This window comes from Nothobranchius furzeri, chromosome 9 (assembly GCF_043380555.1).
Source record: "Nothobranchius furzeri strain GRZ-AD chromosome 9, NfurGRZ-RIMD1, whole genome shotgun sequence".
Classification (NCBI taxonomy): Eukaryota; Metazoa; Chordata; class Actinopteri; order Cyprinodontiformes; family Nothobranchiidae; genus Nothobranchius; species Nothobranchius furzeri.
Window position 1 is genome coordinate 12,037,817 of NC_091749.1, and position 24,725 is coordinate 12,062,541.

Here is a 24,725-nt window from a genome sequence, read left to right on the forward strand (position 1 = left end):
CCGGCGCGAGGCGATTCGCGGCGCTTTGGCGGCCCATGTGGTCTATAGAATAGCTTAACAAGGGCGCCGAATGAAGGCGATCCCATTTTCGCGGCGCTTCCGCAGCCCGTGTGTCCCCGGCAAAAGGGTCAAACAAAGTCGTGTCATTCGCCAGGGGTAAGTTCACTTTTCATTCAGAGGCAGAAATTCAACAGCAGAGCTGTGAATCGTGATAAAAAGGTCTCAAAAATGACAGACTGTCAGATGTATAGATCGTATAACGCTCAAAAATCGTCATATCGCCCAGCCCTAAACCAACCAACCAGCTCTATACACGTAAAACTAACCAGCTCTATACACGTAAAACTAACCAACCAGCCAACCAACCAACCAGCTCTATACACGTAAAACTAACCAGCTCTATACACATAAAACCAACCAATCAACCAACCAACCAACCAACCAACCAGCTCTATACATGTAAAACTAACCAGCCCTATACACGTAAAACTAACGAGCCCTATACACGTAAAACTAACCAGCTCTATACACATAAAACTAACCAACCAACCAACCAGCTCTATACACGTAAAACTAACCAGCTCTATACACGTAAAACTACCCAACCAAGCAAGCAACCAACCAGCTCTATACACATAAAACCAATCAACGTCCAAACCAACCCTATACACGTAAAACTAACCAGCCCTATACACATAAAACTAACCAGCCCTATACACGTAAAACTAACCTGCTCTATACACGTAAAACTAACCAGCTCTATACACGTAAAACTAACCAACCAACCAACCAGCTCTATACACGTAAAACTAACCAGCTCCAAACACATAAAACCAACCAACTAACCAACCAACCAACCAACAAACCCACCCTATACCCTTAAAACTAACCGGCCCTATACACGCAAATCTAACCAGCCCTATACACGTAAAACTAACCAGCCCTATACACGTAAAACTAACAAGCCCTATACACGTAAAACTAACCCGCTCTATACACGTAAAAGTAACCAGCCCTATACACGTAAAACTGACCAGCCCTATACACGTAAAACTGACCAGCCCTATACATGTAAAACTGACCAGCCCTATACACGTAAAACTAACCAGCCCTATACACGTAAAACTAACCTGCTCTATACACGTAAAACTAACCAGCTCTATACACGTAAAACTAACCAACCAACCAACCAGCTCTATACACGTAAAACTAACCAGCTCCATACACATAAAACCAACCAACCAACCAACAAACCCACCCTATACCCGTAAAACTAACCAGCCCTATACACGCAAAACTAACCAGCCCTATACACGCAAAACTAACCAGCCCTATACATGTAAAACTAACCAGCCCTATACACGTAAAACTAACCAGCTCTATACACATAAAACTAACCAACCAACCAACCAGCTCTATACACGTAAAACTAACCAGCTCTATACACGTAAAACTACCCAACCAACCAAGCAACCAACCAGCTCTATACACATAAAACCAATCAACCAACAAACCCACCCTATACACGTAACACTAACCAGCCCTATACACGCAAACTTAACCAGCCCTATACACGTAAAAGTAACCAGCCCTATACACGTAAAAGTAACCAGCCCTATACACATAAAACTGACCAGCCCTATACACATAAAACTAACCAGCCCTATACACGTAAAACTAACCAGCCCTATACACATAAAACTAACCAGCCCTATACACGTAAAACTAACCAGCCCTATACACGTAAAACTGACCAGCCCTATACACGTAAAACTGACCAGCCCTATACACGTAAAACTAACGAGCCCTATACACGTAAAACTAACCAGCTCTATACACATCAAACTAACTAACCAACCAACCAGCTCTATACACGTAAAACTAACCAGCTCTATACATGTAAAACTAACCAACAAGCAAGCTACCAACCAGCTCTATACACATAAAACCAACCAACCAACAAACCCACCCTATACACGTAACACTAACCAGCCCTATACACGCAAACTTAACCAGCCCTATACACGTAAAAGTAACCAGCCCTATACATGTAAAACTGACCAGCCCTATACACGTCAAACTGACCAGCCCTATACACGTCAAACTGAGCAGCCCTATACATGTAAAACTAACCAGCCCTATACACGTAAAACGAACCAGCCCTATACACGTAAAATGAACCAGCCCTATACACGTAAAACTAACCAGCCCTATACACGTAAAACTGACCAGCCCTATACACGTAAAACTAACCAGCCCTATACACTTAAAACTGACCAGCCCTATACACGTAAAACTAACCAGCCCTATACACGTAAAACGAACCAGCCCTATACACGTAAAACGAACCAGCCCTATACACGTAAAACGAACCAGCCCTATACACATAAAACTAACCAGCCCTATACACGTAAAACTGACCAGCCCTATACACGTAAAACTAACGAGCCCTATACATGTAAAACTAACCATCTCTATACACGTAAAACTAACCAACCAACCAACCAGCTCTATACACGTAAAACTAACCAGCTCTATACACGTAAAACCAACCAACCAACAAACCCACCCTATACACGTAACACTAACCAGCCCTATACACGCAAACTTAACCAGCCCTATACACGTAAAAGTAACCAGCCCTATACATGTAAAACTGACCAGCCCTATACACGTAAAACTGACCAGCCCTATACACGTAAAACTAACCAGCCCTATACTTGTAAAAGTAACCAGCCCTATACACGTAAAACTGACCAGCCCTATACACGTAAAACTGACCAGCCCTATACACGTAAAACTGACCAGCCCTATACACATAAAACTAACCTGCTCTATACACGTAAAACTAACCAGCTCCATACACGTAAATCTAACCAACCAACCAACCAGCTCTATACACGTAAAACTAACCAGCTCCACACACATAAAACCAACCAACCAACCAACCAACAAATCCACCCTATACCCGCAAAACTAACCAGCCCTATACACGTAAAACTAACCTGCTCTATAAACGTAAAAGTAACCAGCCCTATACACGTAAAACTGACCAGCCCTATACACGTAAAACTGACAAGCCCTATACATGTAAAGGAGACATAACAAGCTTTTAAGTTATTCCTTTTTACATCTAAATCCTTCAGTTGGGGTCTAAATACAGTAGAACTGCAGTTGTTTGGTCTGATTTCCTCATTATTGTTGCTCTACAGACCCTCATCTACCCCTGTTCTGAGGAGAGTCTTGAGAACGAGCCGTTTTTGGGTACTGTCTCTTTAAACTTGAGGAGGAGCTGTAAACTCTGCCCCCCCTCCATAGTGCAGACCTGTACTCTCCTCCCCCAGTCGGACTTTGTAGTTCTATAGAGAAATCATTATTTAGCATAGCAGATTTAGCATAGCATATTAGCATTTTTAAAACATGTGGGGAGAGTAGTTCATAAAGCTGTTTCATGGCTGCTCACTCTCTCATGCATTTGTCTGTTGTCACTCACACAGACCCGGTGTCGGTACAGTATCTGCTCGGGTGCAAGATCGGCTCGGGGTCCTTCGACTGCCGATGACGTCAAAGTACGGCAAACCGACTCGGACAAAATACACTACACGTCTATACTGTTGGAAAGAATTTAGCACTTTCGTTATTAAAATAACGTTTCTTAAGATGTAAGTTTGTGTTTATAATGGTATTTGTAAAATAAAACACTATATCTTATTCATAATGTTGAACTCCTCTTTGAGCACATCCCTTGAAGAATCATAGGTATTAGAAACACCTGTGAAATTTGCAGGAAAGAAGTGTGTCCCGTTTATTTAAGTATTTTGTGTTTAGAGTTTTTGACATCTTGTCATAGACTGTAGCTGCTAGCCAAAACTCTGGAGTTAAAAGTTTTCTGGCTTTACTATTAGACTCCAAATGTAATCATTTGGCACGTTTGTAATTCATTATTTGCAATAATGTAATCGGCGATATTAGCATTAGCATTCCTATGGGTTTTTCCATGTATATTAGCATTGCGCTAACCACTCGCTGCCAAATTGCAGCCTTTGAGATTAGAAAATCTCCTGGCTTTACTAAAATACCTGTCTGTACTTATTTGATTGATGGTATTTTTACTTTCTATTAGACTCCAAATGTAATTATTTGGCACGTTTCTAATTCATAATTTGTAATAATGTAATCTGCGATATTAGCATTAGCATTCCTATGGGTTTTTCCATGTATATTAGCATTGCGCTAACCACTCGCTGCCAAATTGCAGCCTTTGCCATTAGAAAATCTTCTTTTGTCACATCGCAATTTTATTGCACATGCAGTTAATCGTTCAGCCCTATTATACTTGCAGCTCTATGCTAAAAGTGTATTTTCAAAGAGGTAATGATGGATTTCTTTGTAAAAGTTGTCCATCTTTCCAATAGAAAAAAATTTGCCTGGACCAACGTCACGTGATAACAACGTTACGTGATTACGTAATTACGTAAGGTTCATGTTCAGCCAATCAACTACTTAGACGTCATCGGCAGTCGACGGACCCGAGCCGATCTTGCACCCGAGCAGATCTTGTACCGACACCGTCACGGCCGACGGAGGGACAAGCGAGCAGGCACACGCGCGCGCGCACACACACACACACACAAGGAATGCTGCTTGCTTATTTCTATAAAAAATGTTTAAAAAAATGATACAGCTCATTAAAACACCATTAAAAGAATATATTTTATTAAGATCTCTATCTATATACATACATATAATTATAAATAATTTTATAAGTAGTCTTATTTTATATTGGGTGTCTTAAAGGCTGAAAATGGATAAAAAGCAGTTACATTTTAATTTAAAGATTTGAGATTCTAGTCAAAAATAAAGAACATTCCTCCAAATGTTCTTTAATGTGATCATTATAATTCTAATGCTTACAACTTTGTTTTTATTGTCTGCAATGTTTAGCCTATATCTTTATTAAATGTGTTTAGCTGTAAAGTGGTAATTCTCTCTAATGTGTACAGAGAGGTGGACATCAGTGCTGCAGTGAAATTCCCAAGATCAGTCTGCTTTGCTAACAAATATAGTTAAATCTTACCTGCATTCTAAATAAATACTGTTAGGTTAAAACATCAGTAGGCATTGAGTTATTGATAAAATCCCTAACAGCCAGAATGGAAGAAGAGCATGCTGGGTCATCCTGGATCTGAGCCTGTTACCTACAGGATGCAATAAATGTCTACAAGGCTGAGTTTGGACCATTACATCTAAAAGAAAACATACAATCAGTGATTTTTTTTATTGTTTACATTAATATACAAATTTTCTAAGTATTAACCTCACAGCAAATAAGTAGAACAATATAATAAACAGGCTTTAGTAGTTAAACAGGCGTTGTGCACACAGGTGCTTTGTGTCTCGGTGCTGGTGGTATCTAGGTCACAGAGTTCCTGTCCTCCTGCCGTCTTCTGTTGTCCTCAGGAAACGGATTGATGTTTCCTGATGATGAGGGAGGGGCAGTATGTGGGCTTCAAACTGGTCCTGGATAACAGTGGGAGACCTCCGTTGTCTGAATACTGAGACCAGAGGGTTGGTGAGATGCAGATCTTCTCTACCTCAACTAGAAACGGAGTTGGTTCAGGGAAAACTTTTCCAAAGACCAGTTCCATGATGTCATCGCCATATTCTGCAATGATAGACAATAACTTTAATGACGTATTTTGTTTACAAGCAGCTTTAGGAAAGTTGTTTCTTTAGCTTTCATGTTTATAGTCAAGTTTGTGTTTGTTCACAAGTTCACTTTGCTGCAGTGACTTCATATTCTTACAAATGTAATAAAATAGTGACACTAAAATTATACAAATGACTCCTTATGAAAGGAAGCTCATTAGAGAGCAGTGCAGACAGACTTACTACATGCTGCAGCTGTTTTTGTAGGCCAGCTGCTGCTGAATTTGGGGAAAGTTATTCTGCACACATCCAGATCAGATGGTCGATTACAGAAAATAATGTAATTCAATAATTTCTAAACAGACTAAACAAGTAAAACATCAAATAAATCACTCTGCTGTCATCAGACGGAGTGATTCAGGGGTGAGGTGATCTTAATGATGAGGGTGGCTGAGGTGTGTCATCACTCACTTTGGTCTGGTCCAGCTACCATCTCTTTACTGGTGAGCCTCCTTCCTCAGTAGGTGACGTGAAACGCCAACATCTGAACGTTCTGTGTTCCTTAGAGGAGAAGAAAAGTAACATTTGCCAGCTGGCTACATTATTTTTTACTAGCATCTCAAGGACTTGGAGAAGCCGATCTTCACTTACCTAAACATCAGACCAGTTTGTCCCTGCTGAGCTCATCAGGGCGTTAGTCTGACAGCCTGTCAGTGAAACACGGCTCCAGACTTCTGGATGTTGACTCTAAAAAGCAAAGGAGCATTTTTACTTTTGTTTTAATTATTTTACAGCCGATTTTATCAGCTTTCCGACGCTCACGCTCATACAGACGGTGAGCTTTGCTGCGTCTGACTGATGCAGAGTTAGTTTTTATATCTGCAGTGAGACAAAAAAACTAACCTCACTCCACTCAGAGATCGTTCTTTAAAACTCTATTAAATCCACTGTGTTGACGCACTTTAATGACTTTGTCACGCTGCATTTTAGCTGATATGGGACTTTATTTGCTGGATGCTAAGATTACATCACACTCACGTAGAATAACACACAGGCTCTCTGCTGTTACAATCAGTGGGAGGTTATCATCTGGTGTAAAAGAAGGCGTTGATCAGAAATCACGTTTTATTCCACGAAAATCAGCCAAATCCACATTAATCTAGGTGCTAACTTTACTAGCATACTGTGCTAGCGATAGCAAGCCGGATGCTAACGCTTTAGTGCTGCTAATGCCCGTAAATCTAAAGTAAAGTTTGTCGACATTTTAGAGTTATATGAAGCTTACCGCTCTGCTGCTGTGTCCCGGTGCTGCCAAATTCAGATGGAGCCCTCAGTACTTAGCCACTAGCCTGGAGACAGAACGAACGAACCACGCACGCACGCACACACACACACACACACACACACACACACACACACACACACACACACACACACACAAACAAACACAAACACACTACTTTTTCTTCTGTGTTTTTTTAGCAGTAGTGTCATCAGCTCCTGGGTTTAAATACTGCCACACCACCCTTCCTTAAAACGAGGAACAGTTTTGAGCTGTGTGTGGCTAAAATAACCAGACATTCTGCATTTTTCCAATAGGACTACAAAAAATCTTAGCGAGAAGAAAAAATGGCAGATTGGCTCTGTGTTTAGCCGAGGGCCATTACCATATTTGGTAGTTATCCTGACGAAATAAATTACTGATGTAATAGATAATGTGAAAAACTGAACGGGTGGACAAATATGCCCAAAACTTAATTATTAAATATCTAAATAGCAACTCCAGTGAATAATATAAGCCTTTTTGCTCACTTAGACACTTAAAATGTGAAACACACTGTGTTAATGGATAAAAAAGTGGGTTTTTCATGTTATGTCTCCTTTAAAACATAATGAAAGTGAACACCCCCCCTCCCTTTTCATTTTTTTCTAAGCAGAGTATCCATGAGAAAGGCTCCTGTTTCTGCTCATTGCACTGTAAAAATAAAACCTAAGATCCAGTGGACTCTTGAAATCTATTACAGTTCAAAACAACATCCCCCTAACTGTACCAGACCGATTAATTTTACAGATCTGGCATCGAGGGCTTAGGTGTTTGTTGTCACGCAGCAGAAGGAGTTTTACACTGCTCAGAGCCAGAAGGTTTACTTCATGTTAAAGTGTTTCTCTTTTAAGAGACAACAGAGCAATCGGAGTTGGAGAATCCCAGGCTCACATTTACATTTGCACAAAAGAATTAATGCGACACATTTCACACTGGTTAAATTCATTCCTTTGTGAGTGTTTAATAAAATGCAGTGAGGACACTTTTCTCCTTTCAAATTGAAAAAATAAGGTGAGAATAATGTCTCAGGCACATGAATACATTCAGCTTTGGTGCTGACATTTTGTTGTAACGCTGCCTGTTGCCCTTTTTACACACCGTGCTGGCAAATCAGCGTAATATTACAACAAGGGTGTGTCTTATGAACACGCCATGCTGGCATGACGTTGCGCGGAAATTTCTGCATTTGTTCCACCTTGCTCGGTAGTAATATTGCGGTAATTGTCTGTCTTATAATCGGCGATTGTACCTTGGTGCAACAAAGGATGGGGTCATGATCACGTGGAGAGTAACGGGCCATTCCCATCTGTACCGGGTCGGCCCGGGCTGGGTAGCGTAGGTTGTTTACATATCTGGGTGGCCTGGTATTTTTCCGGGCCAACCAAGGCTCATTCTCAGCCCTCTTCTCGAGGGGGTCTGCTTCAGGCCGACCAGGGCCAACACACCCACTGCTGACAGCAAATTCCCACCTTCCATTAGAGCAGGGGTGGGCAATTATTTTTTCCATGGGGCCACATGAGAAATAGAAAATATTGTGGAGGGCCAGGCCAAAAGGCTGAAGTCAATTATGCATAATATTAGTGGTATTTCTTTATAAAAAGCAGTAAATACCATTGTTTTTTCAAGCTGGTAAGAGTAGACTATATGTTATAAATGAGCAAAAAGGAAAAAGTGAGGTTGGCTTACAAAAATGTGATTTATTCAAATTTCCCAAGGCAATGGTAAACAAAGTGCGCATTTGGTTTTTGTTAAACATTTGTGACTTATATTAGTTAACAGTTTTAGTCACATTCACTCCAAAACACATTTTGAGTTTCAAATATTGTTGGAAAGAGGTTCTTAGCGTTCTACAGACACACAGTATTGTCTGTAAAATAAAATCACTGAACTGTGATCTTGAGAAAGAGGTTTAAAAAAAAGTGTCCCAGTTCACTGCTAGTTGCCTACATTTGTGGTCCAAACACCTTATTTTGTGTTTTTAAGCGATTTTTTTCTTATTCAATGAGAGAAATCTAGTCTCTGCTGGGCTTTAACGAGTGCATCAGTCAGGTTGAATGTCTGAGGTGGAGATGCGAAGCACAGCTGACAAATGATCATCAGTGAGAGAGGATCTTTACCTGGATTTTGTAAACTTCATCATTGAAAATGTTTGTTCACAAATGTAGGTAGAGCCGAAGAAAACCAACATCTTCTGAGCATGTCTCTTCAGGTTTGGAAAGTGCTCCTCCTTAAGAGAAGAGTAGAAATCCAGCAGAGATCCTGAATCTCTGCTTTCAAGTCCCAAACCCTCTTCAGCACTTTCCCCAGGCTGAGCCATCTGACAGCTGTGTGGAGTCCTCCTAAAGAGCGACAAACTGTCTGTGATCCATTGCCCGCGCCCTGATGAAGTTTATTATTTTAGTAACAACATCAGTAACATGGTTGATTTTTAGCACTGACTTGCAAAACACATGTTGGTGTATAATTCAATGCAAAAAACACCAATTTTTGATCTGCATCGATTTCTGTCACTTTATCTTGCATGTGTTTCAAAAGTCCGACATTTTTCCCTGTAAGATTTGGACAACCGTCTGTTGTGACACCTGACTGTCTCTCCCATTTCAATCCCAGAGTGTCCGTGCACGCATTTACCTCTGTAAAAAGATCACTCCCTGTCTTTGTCCCTTTCATCGGCCGCATTGCTGCCCGCTCCTCTGTGAGCTCCGTTATCCCCCGGACAAATACGAGCAGCTGGGCTGTGTCGCGGACATCACAGCTCTCGTCTAATGAGAAAAAGTCAAAACTTGCCACTTCACGTTGCAGCTGAAGCTCCAGGTTCCCCGCAATGTCCTCGATCCTCCTGGTCACGGTTCGCCTGGACAGCGGGATTTGCTCAAATGCGCCTTTTTTTCAGGGCATATTAGTGCGGCAGAGTCCACCATGCACTCTTTGACAAACTCTCCCTCTGAAAACGGCTTGCTGTCTTTAGCTGTTTTGTGGGATATCACAAAGCTGGTCCTGGTTGCTGCATCCCTGGATGTGTGAAGCTTAGTAAAACAGCCTTGCTGCTTTTGCAACTTTGCTAGCAAAGCTTCGGATGTCCGTGCCCTCTCAGCATCAGATGAGTTCTTGTATTTTTCCGAGTGTTTCTTGTCGTAATGCCGACTCAAATTGTAGTCCTTAAACACGGCAATCTCCTCCCCGCAAACCAAACACATGGCTTTACCTCCGAATTCAGTAAAAAAAATACTTAGCAGTCCAATTTTTGTTGAAAATCCTGCATTCGGCATCTTTCTTTTTTTTTTTTTTTTTTGCATGAGCGGACATTTCTCGGGCTACAATCACCCTGTCAACCGCGGGCACTTGTTGCTATACGTATTGCGTCATTGTGCACGTAAAAAACAACTTCAAAATAAAAGCAATGCAGCCTTAGCCCATGCATGAGGTAAAATGAGAAAATACATTTATTTTGTAATTTCCAATTAACCTTACGCGGGCCGGTCAAAGTCAACCAAAGGGCCGTATGTGGCCCGCGGGCCGTAAAATGCCCAGGTCTGCATTAGAGCAAGCCTCTGATTGGTGGGTAGAATCAGCCCACATGGGCTTAAGACAAGGATTTGTGGAATCAACTGGGCCAGGCTGGGGCCGACTGGGGCTACCCGGCCCGGGCCGACCCGGTACAGAAGGGAATGGACCATTACTGCCGAGCCCCGGGCGGCAACTAAAATGAAAGTAAAAACAGGCCTAAGTTTTGTTTTTGTGAACAGAATCAGCTGAGATGATAATCTGGAGTGATGCAGCGCTCCTGGAGCTTCTCTCTGTTAGAGCTGGAGGTCAGATCACCAGTGACTGCATGGACTGTGGGGGACAGACACCTTAAGGAGCGGCTTGTTAAAAAGAACAAAAAAAAAAACTAATGAGTGTGGCTTCGATCGCAATAAAACCCAAGTTATGTCCAAGTTAAGCGGAAGTCTGCAGCAGTGCAGAGACCGCCCCCATACCCCGTTTATGCCTTTTGTAAAAAGGACCCAATTGCACCACATCACCACCACAGCATGACCAATTATAAACAACCTAAAGCTAACCCGTGCATTAGAGGTGAAAGTGTTCCATACTAGATGTGTTTTTATTGTTTTATACATAATGGGGCTTTTTTGTATGTACCAGCATTTATTAGTCACTAGATCGTGTTTGAACAAACCGATTTGAACCCATTTGCCTTTACATCCATGAGTTATGAGCCTTTTTGCCTCCCACACTTGTGCCGTGGATCACCAGGACTAGGGATGTGTATGGCGATACGATAAGTATCACAATGCAGGGAAAGGATACAATGTATCACGATATATTGCCATAAATTCAGTCGATATTAGCGATTCTTTAGACTGATTTTTCCATAGGAATATTCGATAAACAGTCCAAACTGATATGTAACATGTTTAACATCAGGTATCTGAACCATAACAGAGGGATTTACATATTAATGGTGGAAACAAACCCCATCGCACACTGCTGCCATTTAGCGGTTGGTGTTTGAATTGCACCAAAAGAAAAGAAAATACATAAATGCATGTAAATTTTTCCAAAAAATTAGATACACGGCTTTTGAATATAGATATATCGCTTGAAAATTTATAATGACATATTGCCATATCGACATTTTCTTACATCCCTAACCAGGACCAAAAAACCTTTTCACAGTCTGAATTTGGAAAGAATCAGGAAGTTAGTTTGCTTGGGTATTGAGACTGTTTCATCTGTTCCTTTGCTCCTTGTTTCCTTATGAAAACTGCTTTTACAAAAAATAAAAAAAATACAATTTGAAATGTAGGATTTCCCATTTCTGTATTATTTTGGATTTTATTGGAGTCTGCGCTCACACAGTCAGCCACTTTCCAGAAGTTCACTGAAGTTTTATTCTATTCCTTTGCCTCCAGGAGATAACCAGGTAAATGTTGAAGAAGTGATGTAACGCTGGGATATTTTCAGTGCACTTTTACAGGAATGTGACGAGGTAAGTTCTCCCCATCAACAAAAATCAACTAATTTCGGAGTCGAGTGTTGGCAACATACACAGGCATGATAAAATAAAAACAAGGTTCCATCTTTGTTTGCTGGAATTTTTGTGTAAAATTAGCATTTAACCACTTTAAATCCTTCCTGCCATGAACACAACACCTGTAGTTGAGGTAGGCTGGAAGAAGGGAGGTTCACTGAGTCACTGGCCTGAGACGCTCCAGCTGAGGGTTTTGGTTATATTGTTTTTATCTCAACAGTCTGAGCCACAGTGCAGAGTCCACCCTCTTCCTCCTGCAGGATCAGCAGCTCTCCCACCATTTGCTGACCCTGGACCATGATGCACTGCTCCACGCCATCCGATATCACCACCTCCACCAGCCCTGGCTCTGTTCCTGCAGGCAGCAAGTCCTCTGCATCTAGGAGCAGGGGAGTGGAGGTCGGTGCAGACAGGTCATCTGAGTGGACCTAGACAACAGTGTGCTGGACGTCGCCTGGAGTCTCTTCTGCTCCTCTGGTTGCTGTTTCAACACTCATGATCTCATCTTCTCCTAGCTCTCTTCTCTGCTCAGCATCTCCTCCTCCCCTCCCCCCAGACTCTTGAAGGCGCAGACCTTTCTTTGGTCTGCCTCGAACCGGTTTAGAGTGACTACAGCTTAAAGCCTCTGGCTCCTGCTCAGCATTTTGGTCTACCTCCTCTCTCTGTTCTCCTTCCACCTCCTTCTGACCTCCTGCCTCCATCCTGTGCTGTGCCTGGTGTCTCAGCAGACTTTGTTTCACAGTGTAGGAAGCACCGCAGGAGCAACTGTATGGCTTTTCTTTCAGATGGGAAGACCTCATGTGTCTCCTCAGTTTGGTGGCCAGCGTGTAGCCTAAACAGAAAAGAAAAGGATTCTGTCAGGGATATTTCTACCAGCATGTCATTTACTTATCTGTCTAAATACTAAACTCTAATTAAAGGCAAGAAAGCCACTTGATATTTCCCTCCTAGAATGCTAAATATTCAGTTTTAACCTTAAGAATTGTCACAACTTTAATGTTTCTAATATATACTTTTTACCTTTTAAGTTAAAGGGATACTTGGCAACATTTTCAAATATTTAACCCTTACCCAACGTTTAAATTTTCTAACGTTAATGTCCTCTGAGCACAAAAAAATGCACTTAGAAAGCTTCCTATAGAAATATTATATAATATTTCATAAGTCCTATTTTTTTACATGAATTTAATCCTTGGCTTCAGCCCTAACAAAATATAATAAAATATGTGTGTTTCTCAGATTTAACCCCTTTATTGCCAGGTTTATTATCAAAACCAGAAGTTTGAAAACGTTGGTTACGTATTGTAACCCCAGATTCTATGAGTCTAGTCGCAGCCCTTAAGCTAGCTGCTATTGGAAGGATGATCTCCGCATCAGCCAATCATGAAGAGCTAAAATGTACACCCACCAATAGTGGGGCCCCTCGTGGTATATAACCGCAGTGACCCTACTGCTCACCTCCAATGGCTCTTATTCCCATCATAACCTGTGGGGCCAGTGGCTTAAGGGCTGTGACTAGACTCATAGAATCTGGGGTTACAATACGTAACCAACGTTCTATTTCGTCTAGTCTTAGCCCTTAAGCTAGCTGCTATTGGAATAAAGCGCAGCTGGATGGGTTTACGCCCCTCTGGTTAACACAACCAATGGACACACCCAATCAAATCTCCTCTAGTGGGGGACGTTCAGCCTCAGACCAGGCTTAAAGACTGAGGCAGCCACGATAAAAGAGGGGGCCCCACTAAAAAATATCATCCACAAGAGGATGAAATCCATCCCAGCAAGGCCAATGAGGTGCCATAAGCATTCATTTAGCCTGCTGGGGTCCAAGCACTGAACGAGTGATGGAACCTGAAGACACATCTCGTAAATAATAACGAGTAAAGGAACAGGGTGAAGCCCATGAAGCAGCCTGACAAATGTCTTCCATTTACACACCACTGAGGAGCGCCATAGAAGAGGAAATCCCTCTGGCTGAGTGAGCCCTGAGTGCCTCAGGGGGATCCTGCCCTGATGATGTGTAAGCGAGGGAAATGGCATCACACAGCCAGTGTGAAAGACGCTGGGCCGACAGCGCCTGACCAAGGGAAGACTCCCTGTAGTGCACAAACAGGTTTTGTGAGCGACGAATCCCTGAAGTGCGTGACACATATCGTGCAAGCGCGCGCACCGGGCAGAGAAGGTGCGAAGCCGCCTCCTCCTCAGAATTATGGGGAGGAGGAAAAAGTCCAGCCAATGAAATTCACCTGGATTTGAAGGAAGCATTAATGCTTTTGGGCACAAAGGCTGGGTTGGGGCATAAAACAGCAGACCCGCCATCCTCCCGGAGCCTGAGGCATGCGGGAGCCACTGAGAGGGCGGTCAGGTCACTCACTCTCTTAACTGATGCTAGCGCCAGCAGCAATGCAGTTTTAAGCGACAGGAACGTAAGTGAGACCTGGTCCAAGGGCTCAAACGGGGCTTTAGATAAGCCGTGCAGAACCACCGTTAGATCCCATTGGGGAAAAAGCGGGCAGGACACAGTCTGTTCCTCCTGACACCTTTTAGAAAACGTTTTGTGAGGGGATGATTGAAAACAGATCTATCTCCAAAACCCTGATGACAGGATGAGATAGCTGCAGCATATGTTTTAATAGTGCTGAATGCGAGGCCCCTGTCCATCAGTATCTGCAGAAACGATAGGACATCCGCCAGCTGGCAGGAGAGTGCTTGAACATTTCGCTCTGTGCACCATTTCTGGAAAGCTGCCCATTTAGCAGCGTAAGACGCAATGGTAGAGGGCGCCCGCACACTCTGAATCGTGGCGACCACATCATGCGGCAGCCCAGAAGCCTCTAAGCGTGACCGCTCAGCGGCCAGACCCACAGCCGTTGGCCTATTTCCGGAGGATGTTTGATTATCCCATCCGCCTGGAGAAGGGCGTCCGCCCTCCACGGGGAGCCGGACACTCGCGCTTGCAGGTCCGGAAACCATGACGCGGACAAGCGTCTGGGAGCCACCAGAATCACCGAGAGCTGTTCCGACCGAATTCGGTCCAGGAGACGGGGAATCAGAGGGACTGGTGGAAACGCATAAAGGAGCGTTCGAGGCCAGGGCTGGTGTGAGAAGGCGTCCGCCCCGAGCAGGGGTCCGTCCCGGGGACTCAGGGAAAACCACAGGCGACACTGAGCGTTTTCGCGAGCCGCGAACAGATCCACAGACGGTTCCCCGAACCTGATCCAGATCTGTGATATCAGTGCAGGATGCAGACGCCAGTCGGAGTCGCGGGGTCCCCCTCTCGACAGGATGTCCGCCGCTACATTCAGTACCCCCGGAATGTAGATGGCTCTGATGGACAGCAGATGGACATGTGTCCAACACAGTAAATCTGTGGCGACACGCAACAGTGGGAGGGATCGAACTCCCCCTTGGCGATTTATGTAGGCTGCCGCCACCTGGTTGTCTGTGTGAACTAAGACATGACGGCCCTCGAGAAGGGCGGCAAAGTGTCTGATCACATTCCTCACTGTCATAAGCTCCAACACATTTATGTGCTCGTGCGTGTGGGAGGGCCAACTATCTGCCACCGTATGGGACAAGCACGTGCCCCCCCCACCCCGACAGTGACGCATCCGTAAACACAGATACATGTGACGCAGGACGTCCGATGGGAACCCCGCGTGAGAGGATGCAGGGGTTCCCCCAGTGAGCGAGGTCCCCGCCCACTGAAGGGGGAATCCTCAACATACGTCTCTTCTGACGTATCGGGTGTACCCGGAGGCGGATGAACCAGCGTTGCAAACGCCTCGTGCGCAGCAAACCTAGCGGTACCACCCAATGGGCTGCGGACATCATGCCCAGGAGTTTCATGACTAACAGGGCTCTCACGATCTTGCGGGGTTGTACACGGGAGATCACCGTGGAGAGATCTGCCGCTCTTGCAGGCGACAAACGTGCTCTCATTAGGGAGGCGTTCAGCTCCACCCCGAGATACACAATCTACTGGGACGGAAGGATGGAGCTCTTCCCCCAGTTTATAGAAAACCCTAGGGTTGACAGATGCTCTGTCAACCTCCTGGTTTGCTGTGACGCCTCGTCCTTGGACCGAGCGCACAGGAGAAGATCGTCCAGGTAAAATAAGACCCTCATTCCCTCCATGCGCAGTGGCTGCAGCGCGGTCTGCAGACATTTGGAGAAGGTGCGCGGGGCTAGCGAGTAGCCGAAAGGGAGGCGATTGAACTGATATTGAACTCCCTTGAACGAAAAACGCAGAAACTTCCGGTGGTTTGGAACTACTGGTATGTGGAAGTATGCGTCTTTCAGTTCGATTGACGTGAACCAATCCCCGGGGCGCACGTATTCCAGGACTTGTCTCATTGTTAATATGCGGAAATGCATTACTGCTATGGAGCAGTTGAACAGGGACAGGTCGAGAATCATCCTCATTCCTCCCGACTTCTTCGGTACTACGAAGTAGCGGGAGTAGAAGCCCGAGAGTTCTTGTCCGTATAAGGTTATGAAGTTCATGGTTTTCAACTCCATACAGCTGCCCCCTGTGCACAATAACACCGTGTAGAAAAACCAAGGTCGGGTGTTCCTCAGACTGTTTACATTCCAGGAGAAGAGTCCGAAGGAGAAGAAACTTTACTTAATCAAAGTACTTTATTTGTGATTAAAATTATTAAGCAAAACAGATGTTGATCAACAATAGTCAAGTGAATGATCTGTGAAATAAATATGTCATGAATTATGTTTAATGAAAACAGGACTACGGCACAGACATACTGATCCTCATCTCCATAGAAACGCATGACACATTGTTCCAACCAATCAGAGCTTTCGGCTGCCGCAGGAGAATCTGGTGTTGACTTCAAGTGTCCAATCCACTTTACTGAAACTTATCAACAATTCAGAGATATAAAACAAGGCAACACCATTTTTAAGTCAGTTCCATTTTGACTTCAGTTCTATTCACCATCATCCTAAAGGAAAGCGCAGCCTGGCCAGATGTGTTTTCTTCTTTAAACTAAGAACTGTGAAGCGGGAGATTTTCGTCGTTTAACAACCAGACGACGTCCTTTCAAAATAAGAGCGCCTGCTGACGCCGCCGAACGGTACCGGGGTCGACCCTCCAGACGGGCTTTGAAACGTTGTGATCGCTGCACCGACAGCTCCATCGTACATCCGAGGTCTCCAGACCTGGCATTTCCTGATCTACCTGGGAGACCCCCACTGGGTACGTACACGGCAAAATAGCGGCTCATGTCATCACTTTATAAGCCTCGTGATATCTAGTCATAACAAAGACGACCAGATTCATTGACGTCAGCCTAGAGAATCTGAACCAGACACACACACATACACACGCACCAACACAACATCCGAATCCATTCTCATCCATCACATAATAGTCCTGGTAGATTGTTTAGAATTTATAATTCAGAAATTAAAGATTCTCAAACGATCCCATCTCTCTCTCTTTTCGTGTCTCAAAGTCAATACAGAGTGTTTAATTAAACTCCCTGATGATAAAAACAGCCTATTCTTCTGTTTATAAAAAGTGAACTACCTACAGTGTATTAAAATACAACTTTAGATAGAGACATCACTTTGATTCCGTTACATATGGCGAGCCTAGCTTGATATCTGCACAGTTTATTACACTTTGTGCCGACTCTGAGACATTTTGGGATTGTTGGTTCAGTGTCTGTGTGTTAAAGAAAAGAAAAAAGCGAGCGCTTCCTCATTCAGCTCTCAGAAAGGGGGGTGCACATTCATCACCCTCCAACAGGAGGCGCTGTTTCATCAAAACACCTTAAGTGCTGACGTGTGCTGGCGGCCATTTTGAGGCCTACATCAAAGGGTAAACATTTCTCCTGTTTTATTGCATTGGAACCGTCTGTTTACTGTTTGTCGCGGTGTTTGTGACACTGTGTGCATCCATTTGTGTAATCGGAGACAGAAGACTCCGTCGGAAATTTATTTCCATTCGATGAGCGCAGGATCCGCGCTGTTCTTAGTCGGAATTCTCGTTAGCACCTGCCGTAGCTTGACTTGCTCGGTAAACGCTGTCAGCCGAGAATAACCGCAGAGCGATACTGCATCCAGATTGCGTACGCTATTGAGACCCTTTCAATCACGGCGCGAGATGCCCGTTGGTTGATCGAGGCAATTTTGAGACCCTGATCGCTACAGGGCGTTCGCTAGCATTAGCCGACGAGCTAACTAGCCACTCTCGGTGAGGAGGCTCGGGAACGCGTCCCGTGAAGCTTTCTAGCCGTTCCGACGCAGCGGAACTGCGTCCTTTAATCCACTAAACCTTCCGGTACGGAATACTTTAGGGTAACGTTAGCGGCGGTTCTGAAACACGCTGCGGTGTTTAGAATCGTGAGATTGCTACGGGGATCAAAGCCGGGTGTCGGACGATGCATGCGCGGCGGTCCGCCATCTTAGGTGCCCGACACGTAGCTTGACCCGCCATCTTGGGCAGGTCAAATGACAATGATATTTTTGGCATTATTGAACAATTTTGCCCAAAATATTCATTCACCAGCCAAGCTTCCCTGTAACTAATTCTTTAAAAAACTCTACAGGTAAGGTTGTTTCTAAATAAACATCTAATTAGAAGGCAAAATTCGAAGGGTAAATTAATAAATAATACAAGGAAAGACTATTTACTATTTTGGAAAATGGACTCAGAGGTAACGATGCAATTACAATCCCAACTTCAGGCGGCGATTCAAAACACTTTCCTTCCCATGATGACTAACATGATGAACGTGATCTGCAATCTTCAGAAAGACGTCGAGGGCGTCAAACAAGTTGTGCGTGAGTCTCAGGAGACCCGGTCAGAGACTCCGTGTTTGCCTGAGAAGCCACAAAATGAGACTGAAATGCTGCAGGTTGATGTTGTCACAGGTTCTGATTCACAGGAAAACAACAACACCTCAAAGGAAAGCGACAACACCTCTCCGGTCGTTCCATCCGTGGCGATGTTAGGCAACGAACCCGCAGATGACGACCGCAGTACCACTACTACCACCGCCGTAACTGAGAAAATTTTGCTTGCACCTCTGGTCGTGAGAAAGGGATCTAATAGGCCCGCAGTGGAGGTCACTGTAAATCAGAGACATCGCTGTGTCGCATTATTAGACACAGGAGCGGACATCTCGCTCATCAGCGGAGCTCTTTACAGCAGCATGTGCGAACAAAGGGGGGAGGACATCTCACCCCCCAAACTCATTTCAGGCCCAAAGGATTTTAACGAGTTCTATGGCGCTCCCTCGCCCGCGGCTGTGACGACTGAGGTCATCATCTCGATAGGAGGCATGTCCTTTAAACACCTCGTGTACATCAGCGAGGAGATGCCGATGCCCATGCTCTTAGGGTTGGACTGTCTCCAACGCCTTGACGCTAGAATCAGCGGTGCGTCCGGACAACTGTTTGCACGTGTGCGGAAGCCAAAGCCGTACAAACCGTGGCCTGACACAGGCGGACGCCCTTCGGTGGCATGTCTTTCGCGGGGGGACGCGATTTCGACCTCACCACCACTCTCGAAGCCACCGGGTAGACCCCCGGAACTTCTGTTACAGATTGAGAAGGTCATAGACCAAGCGGATGCTCTCACCAACGATGTCGAGCGAGACCAGCTAAGACAACTTTTTCTAAAGTACCAGGATTTTCTTTCACTTGACTCCTTGGACTGTGGTCTGACCACTATCCATGAAGTCCGGATTCCTACCAGGCCCGATGCACCGCCGTCCTTTGTGCGGCAATACAAGATTCCCCTGGCGTCCATAGATCCGGTCCAGGAAATCATTCACAGCCTCTTGGCTAACGGGGTCATTCGACCCTGCAACAGCACCTACTCAGGTCCGTTGTAGCCGGTACTGAAGCCTAATGGTAAGTGGCGACTTACCATTGACTACCGGCAACTCAACAAACAGGTCCCCTTGTCTAGGTGGCCTATGGCACGCCTGGAGCAGGAGCTTCCAAAAGTGAAAGATGCTAAGTACTTTTCCACCCTTGACATTGCGTCTGGATTCTGGACGATTCCCGTCCATGAATCGGACCAACACAAACTTGCTTTCTCCTTTGCCAACCGGCAGTACACCTTCACCCGGTGTCCTTTTGGTTATTCCAACTCGCTAGCTGAGTTCAACATCTTCTTGAACAAGGCCTGCCCCGATGCTCGAGAGCGTGGGACACTCATCTATGTCGACGACATTCTTATTTGTCGGCGTACGTTGGATGACCACCTGGCCGAGCTGGACCATGTCATGGGTCAGCTCGCGGCGGCGGGCGCTAAGATCTCTCTCGCCAAGGGTCAGTGGTGCAGGTCGCAAGTTCAGTACGTTGGCCTCCTTGTGGGACCACAGGGAGTGCAGCCTCAGCTTGGCAGGATTCAGGGTGTTGCCACCATCACACCTCCGACGAACGTCTCCGAACTTCGCAGCTTCTTGGGGGTCTGCAACTACTCGCGTCAGTTCGTGGAACATTACGCTGAGTTGGCACGACCTCTGAGTAATCTGTTGAAGAAGGATGTGGCGTTCGAGTGGGCGGAGCAGCACCAGCAGGCCATGGATGACCTGAAGGCCGCCATGTGCTCGGCTCCGTGCTTGGCGCTCCCCGACTGTGACAAGGAGTTCCATCTTGAGGTTGGTTTCTCAGCTCACTGTTTGAGTGCTGGTCTCTACCAGATTCATGACTGCGACAGGCGTGTCGTGGCCTATGCTAGTAAGCTCTTGACTGGACCTGAGTTGAAATACTCGGACTGTGAAAAGGCTTTGCTTTCCACCATGTGGGCAGTTAAGTACTTTGCGAACTACATTGGCGGACAGAAAATCATCATTGAGACACAGCACCAGCCGGTGACCTTCCTTAACAGTCAGCGCATCAGAGATGGTGTGGTGACCAATTCGCGAATCGCTTCGTGGCTGCTGGCTCTTCAAAGCTTCGATATCGAGGTGCGCTACGCCCAGAACCGACGTAGCCCTCTTGGCATGGGTTTGGCTGCGTGCCAACATTGCTCGGACAACGCCATCGCGTCAGTCCCGCCAGCCAGGCCCCCTCAGGCTCTTCTAAACCGCAACCACCACTACTACGACCAGTCATACTGTGCGGGTTTACCGACCGTATACGTGGATGGCAGTGCTTTTCGGCACGGTTCTGCGCCTAGTGCGGGCGTGGGTGTCGTCTGGGTAGATTGTGACCGCAGGGAGTCCCGATGTTACTCTCTGGGTGGTAAGACCTCACAGTATGCTGAAGTGGCGGGGATCGTGATAGCGCTGCGTAGCGCTAGGGACCGTGGCTTCCGTGAACTGGTGGTTTGCACTGACTCGGACTACGCGCGTCTCAGTTTCTTGTGTCATCTACCAACGTGGAAGAATAACGGGTTCCAGACCGTTAGCCGGAAGCCCGTCAAAAATCAGGCCCTCTTCAGGGAATGTGACATTCTGGTGACTGCACTTGACATGCACATTTACTGGCGTAAAGTCAAAGGTCGCTCTCGCTCACCCGGTCCTGAAAAGGAGTTGAACGATCTTGCAGACTCTTTGGCCAAACAGGGCGCGACCGATGGTCCCCTGTGGGTTTTCGAACCCGGGTGGCTTGAGGGACATGTGTGGTCTTTCCCTGATGAAAACCAGGTGTGTGTAGTTACTCGAGCTCGGGCTGCTAAAGCGTCCGACTCGGAACCACCCAAGGGTGCGGTGCCCGTTCAACCTGCCTATTCGGATACCGATCTTGTCAGTCTTCAATCCCGGGACCCTGCTATCAGCAGGATGATCAAGTACATTTCTGATCCTAAAACCCAGCTACCGACTTCCGTCGAGCTTGATTCCGTTCCAGAGCTTCGCTCTCTCTTTCGTGTGCGGTCCACGCTGAGGGTCGTCGAAGGGCTGCTGATGCACGCCGCCAAGCCTCCTTCGCCGCCTGTCCTTGTTACTCCAAAACCGCTGAGGAGGAGCATGATCTCGCAGGCTCATGACTCTCCATCTGCCGGTCACAAAGGCGTCAAGGCCACGTTCGGTGCCCTGTGCCAGGTTGCTTATTGGCCGGGGATGCGTCATGATATCTCGGACCACGTCGAGTGTTGCTTGGTTTGTTGTCAGTTTCAGCCGTCCAACCCTACGCACAGAGCTCCCCTACAAGAAAAAGGGCCGACCACTCCGTGGTCGGACTTGCAATTCGATTGGGTGGGGCCTCTGACCAAATCCACCAGAGGGAGTAAGTACATACTGACTGTCACCTGCACATTCACCAAAGGGGTTGAATGTTTGCCAGCACCTGATGACACAGCTAAGACTACAGCGATCCTCTTGCTGAATCACGTTTTTGCCCGCTTCGGTTTGCCCGCGAGGGTCGACTCGGACAGGGGTACCCATTTCACCTCTAACGTGATGAAACATCTTTGGGAACTGTTGGGTGTCAAGGCTAAGTTCCACATTAGCCACCGGCCCCAGTCCTCTGGCCAGGTCGAAAGGGTGAACCGCACGGTTATCAGCATGTTAAAAAAGTACGTGAAAGCTAACCACCGAGATTGGGATGTGAAACTTCCGTTGGTCCTCATGGCCATACGCGCTACCCCTCACGAGTCTACAGGTGTCTCCCCGTTTGAAATGATGACGGGTAGACAGATGACCCTACCGCTTCACCTGCTGTATCAACGACAGGTTCAGTCCGACACAGCCCCGGCGTGTACGAGCGGCCAATACTTGCAGGACCTGAGAAATCACCTGCTTGCAGCATCCTCGTTCGCACAGGCGTCTCTGGAAAAGTCAGCTGAAGGCAGAAAAACTTATTACGATAAGAAAGCCTCACATTCCGAACTCGATGTAGGTGACCAGGCCTGGTACTACATTTTCGCTCCCAAAACGGGTAACAACAATGCGACCTTGGGGAAGCTGGCTAAGAAACTTCTGCCCAGATGGTCGGGTCCATACCTGATTACAGATAAGATCTCTCCGGTCGTGTATCAGATCAAGATCGCCGACAAAAACAAGGCGCCCGTCTACAAATGGGTACACAGGGACCATATCAAACTGCACAAGGGTCCCACAGATTTGGCCGATACCAACAACAACAATCCACTATTTCAAAAGGGGGGTGATAAATACGTCCCGTTGGTTCCACAGATTTCTATCTCTGATTACACAAATTTGTTTGTTTGTGAGTGTACATGGTTGTCTTTCCTGTTATACGTCACGTGCAGACTTAAGGTGTGTTGAGACGGACGTGCTGTGGGCTCCTGGAGTCAGGTAACAGTGAGTGGGTTAGGTCACATAGTACTGTTGTCCAAAATTTTGTTTTGTTTTAATCTTTACTAATCACAATTCCTTAGGGTACATTAACATGAACATGATTACTAACCACTGATTTACATTTTAGTACTGATTTACATTTCTGTTTTTTTTATAGTACCTTTGACCAGTTGATGTTTACAGTGAAAATTATGTTCGTGATTATCAATTCTTTGATTTATCCTACTGGGCTATAACCAATTTTGCCCCTGTCCTGACACAAGTATTTACAGTGAGGATTCACTGATACCATTTAGGGTTTCTTTCGTTTTTCTGCTTCTCGCATCATTCCTTTTTGCATCTTACACAGTCAGGGCTGCATCCATTTCTTCACTTAATGGGTAATTACACTTAAAACTAACACATGGTACAAAAGGCACTCATAGAGTTAGGTTTTTATTATTTTTTATTTCTTTGATGACATGAAATGCACTTTTGTCGTGTCTACATTGAAGTGCCTACACTGTGCTCTCTCTCCTCTGCTGAGCTTGTGAGGATCCTGCGTCCTGGGGGTGGATCCGTGACTCGTCATCTGCATCGACTACTCCTGGGTGGTGGTCCGGCTCGTTGGCCTTGGACGACTGTGGTTCCGGCATGGCTGCTGGGACACCTCATTCGTTAGGATTACTGTCACCTGCTCTTCCCTTTTTGTGGATTACGATAAGTACTCTTTCAAAGTTCAATTTTTATTTGGAATATTACCCTGCCTGCGGATACAACAATCGATTTTTAATTGGAATACTACCCTGTTCGTGGATACGTTCAAGATTTGCTCCTGCTTTGCTTTATTGCCCGTGAGGATATGACGTTGCTGTTGCTTCGTTTATGGCTTCCATGGGGAATAATTAATAACCTGCTGACTTGTGTTCTTCCTGAGGAGTATGCGAGACTGTTCTCCGGCGTGGGGTTCGTACCTCACCACAGATGGCTGTTCCCTTGGGATCGCATCCGGTTCTGTTGTCAAGATTCTTCATAACTTGGGTTTGTTCAACGACCAAGTGGTCTCTTGAAGGACCACATTGACCTTGAAAAGGGGGGATATGTAAGGTTATGAAGTTCATGGTTTTCAACTCCATACAGCTGCCCCCTGTGCACAATAACACCGTGTAGAAAAACCAAGGTCGGGTGTTCCTCAGACTGTTTACATTCCAGGAGAAGAGTCCGAAGGAGAAGAATAAACTTTACTTAATCAAAGTACTTTATTTGTGATTAAAATTATTAAGCAAAACAGATGTTGATCAACAATAATCAAGTGAATGATCTGTGAAATAAATATGTCATGAATTATGTTTAATGAAAACAGGACTACGGCACAGACATACTGATCCTCATCTCCATAGAAACGCATGACACATTGTTCCAACCAATCAGAGCTTTCGGCTGCCGCAGGAGAATCTGGTGTTGACTTCAAGTGTCCAATCCACTTTACTGAAACTTA

At 45.5% G+C, this 24,725-nt stretch overlaps 1 long non-coding RNA gene and 1 pseudogene across 1 annotated transcript; both read right to left on the reverse strand.

Moving 5' to 3' along the window:
• Window positions 1-6,089: 6,089 nt before the first annotated feature.
• LOC129156343 (uncharacterized) lies at window positions 6,090-7,059 on the reverse strand. The gene is made up of 3 exons (XR_008560375.2): window positions 6,935-7,059; window positions 6,301-6,396; window positions 6,090-6,210 (listed from the first exon to the last, which is right to left on the reverse strand). It is a non-coding gene; the product is annotated as an uncharacterized lncRNA (long non-coding RNA).
• A 1,172-nt stretch (window positions 7,060-8,231) lies between these two features.
• LOC129155129 (zinc finger protein 408-like) overlaps window positions 8,232-24,725 on the reverse strand; it is a 43,328-nt pseudogene continuing 26,834 nt past the window's right edge.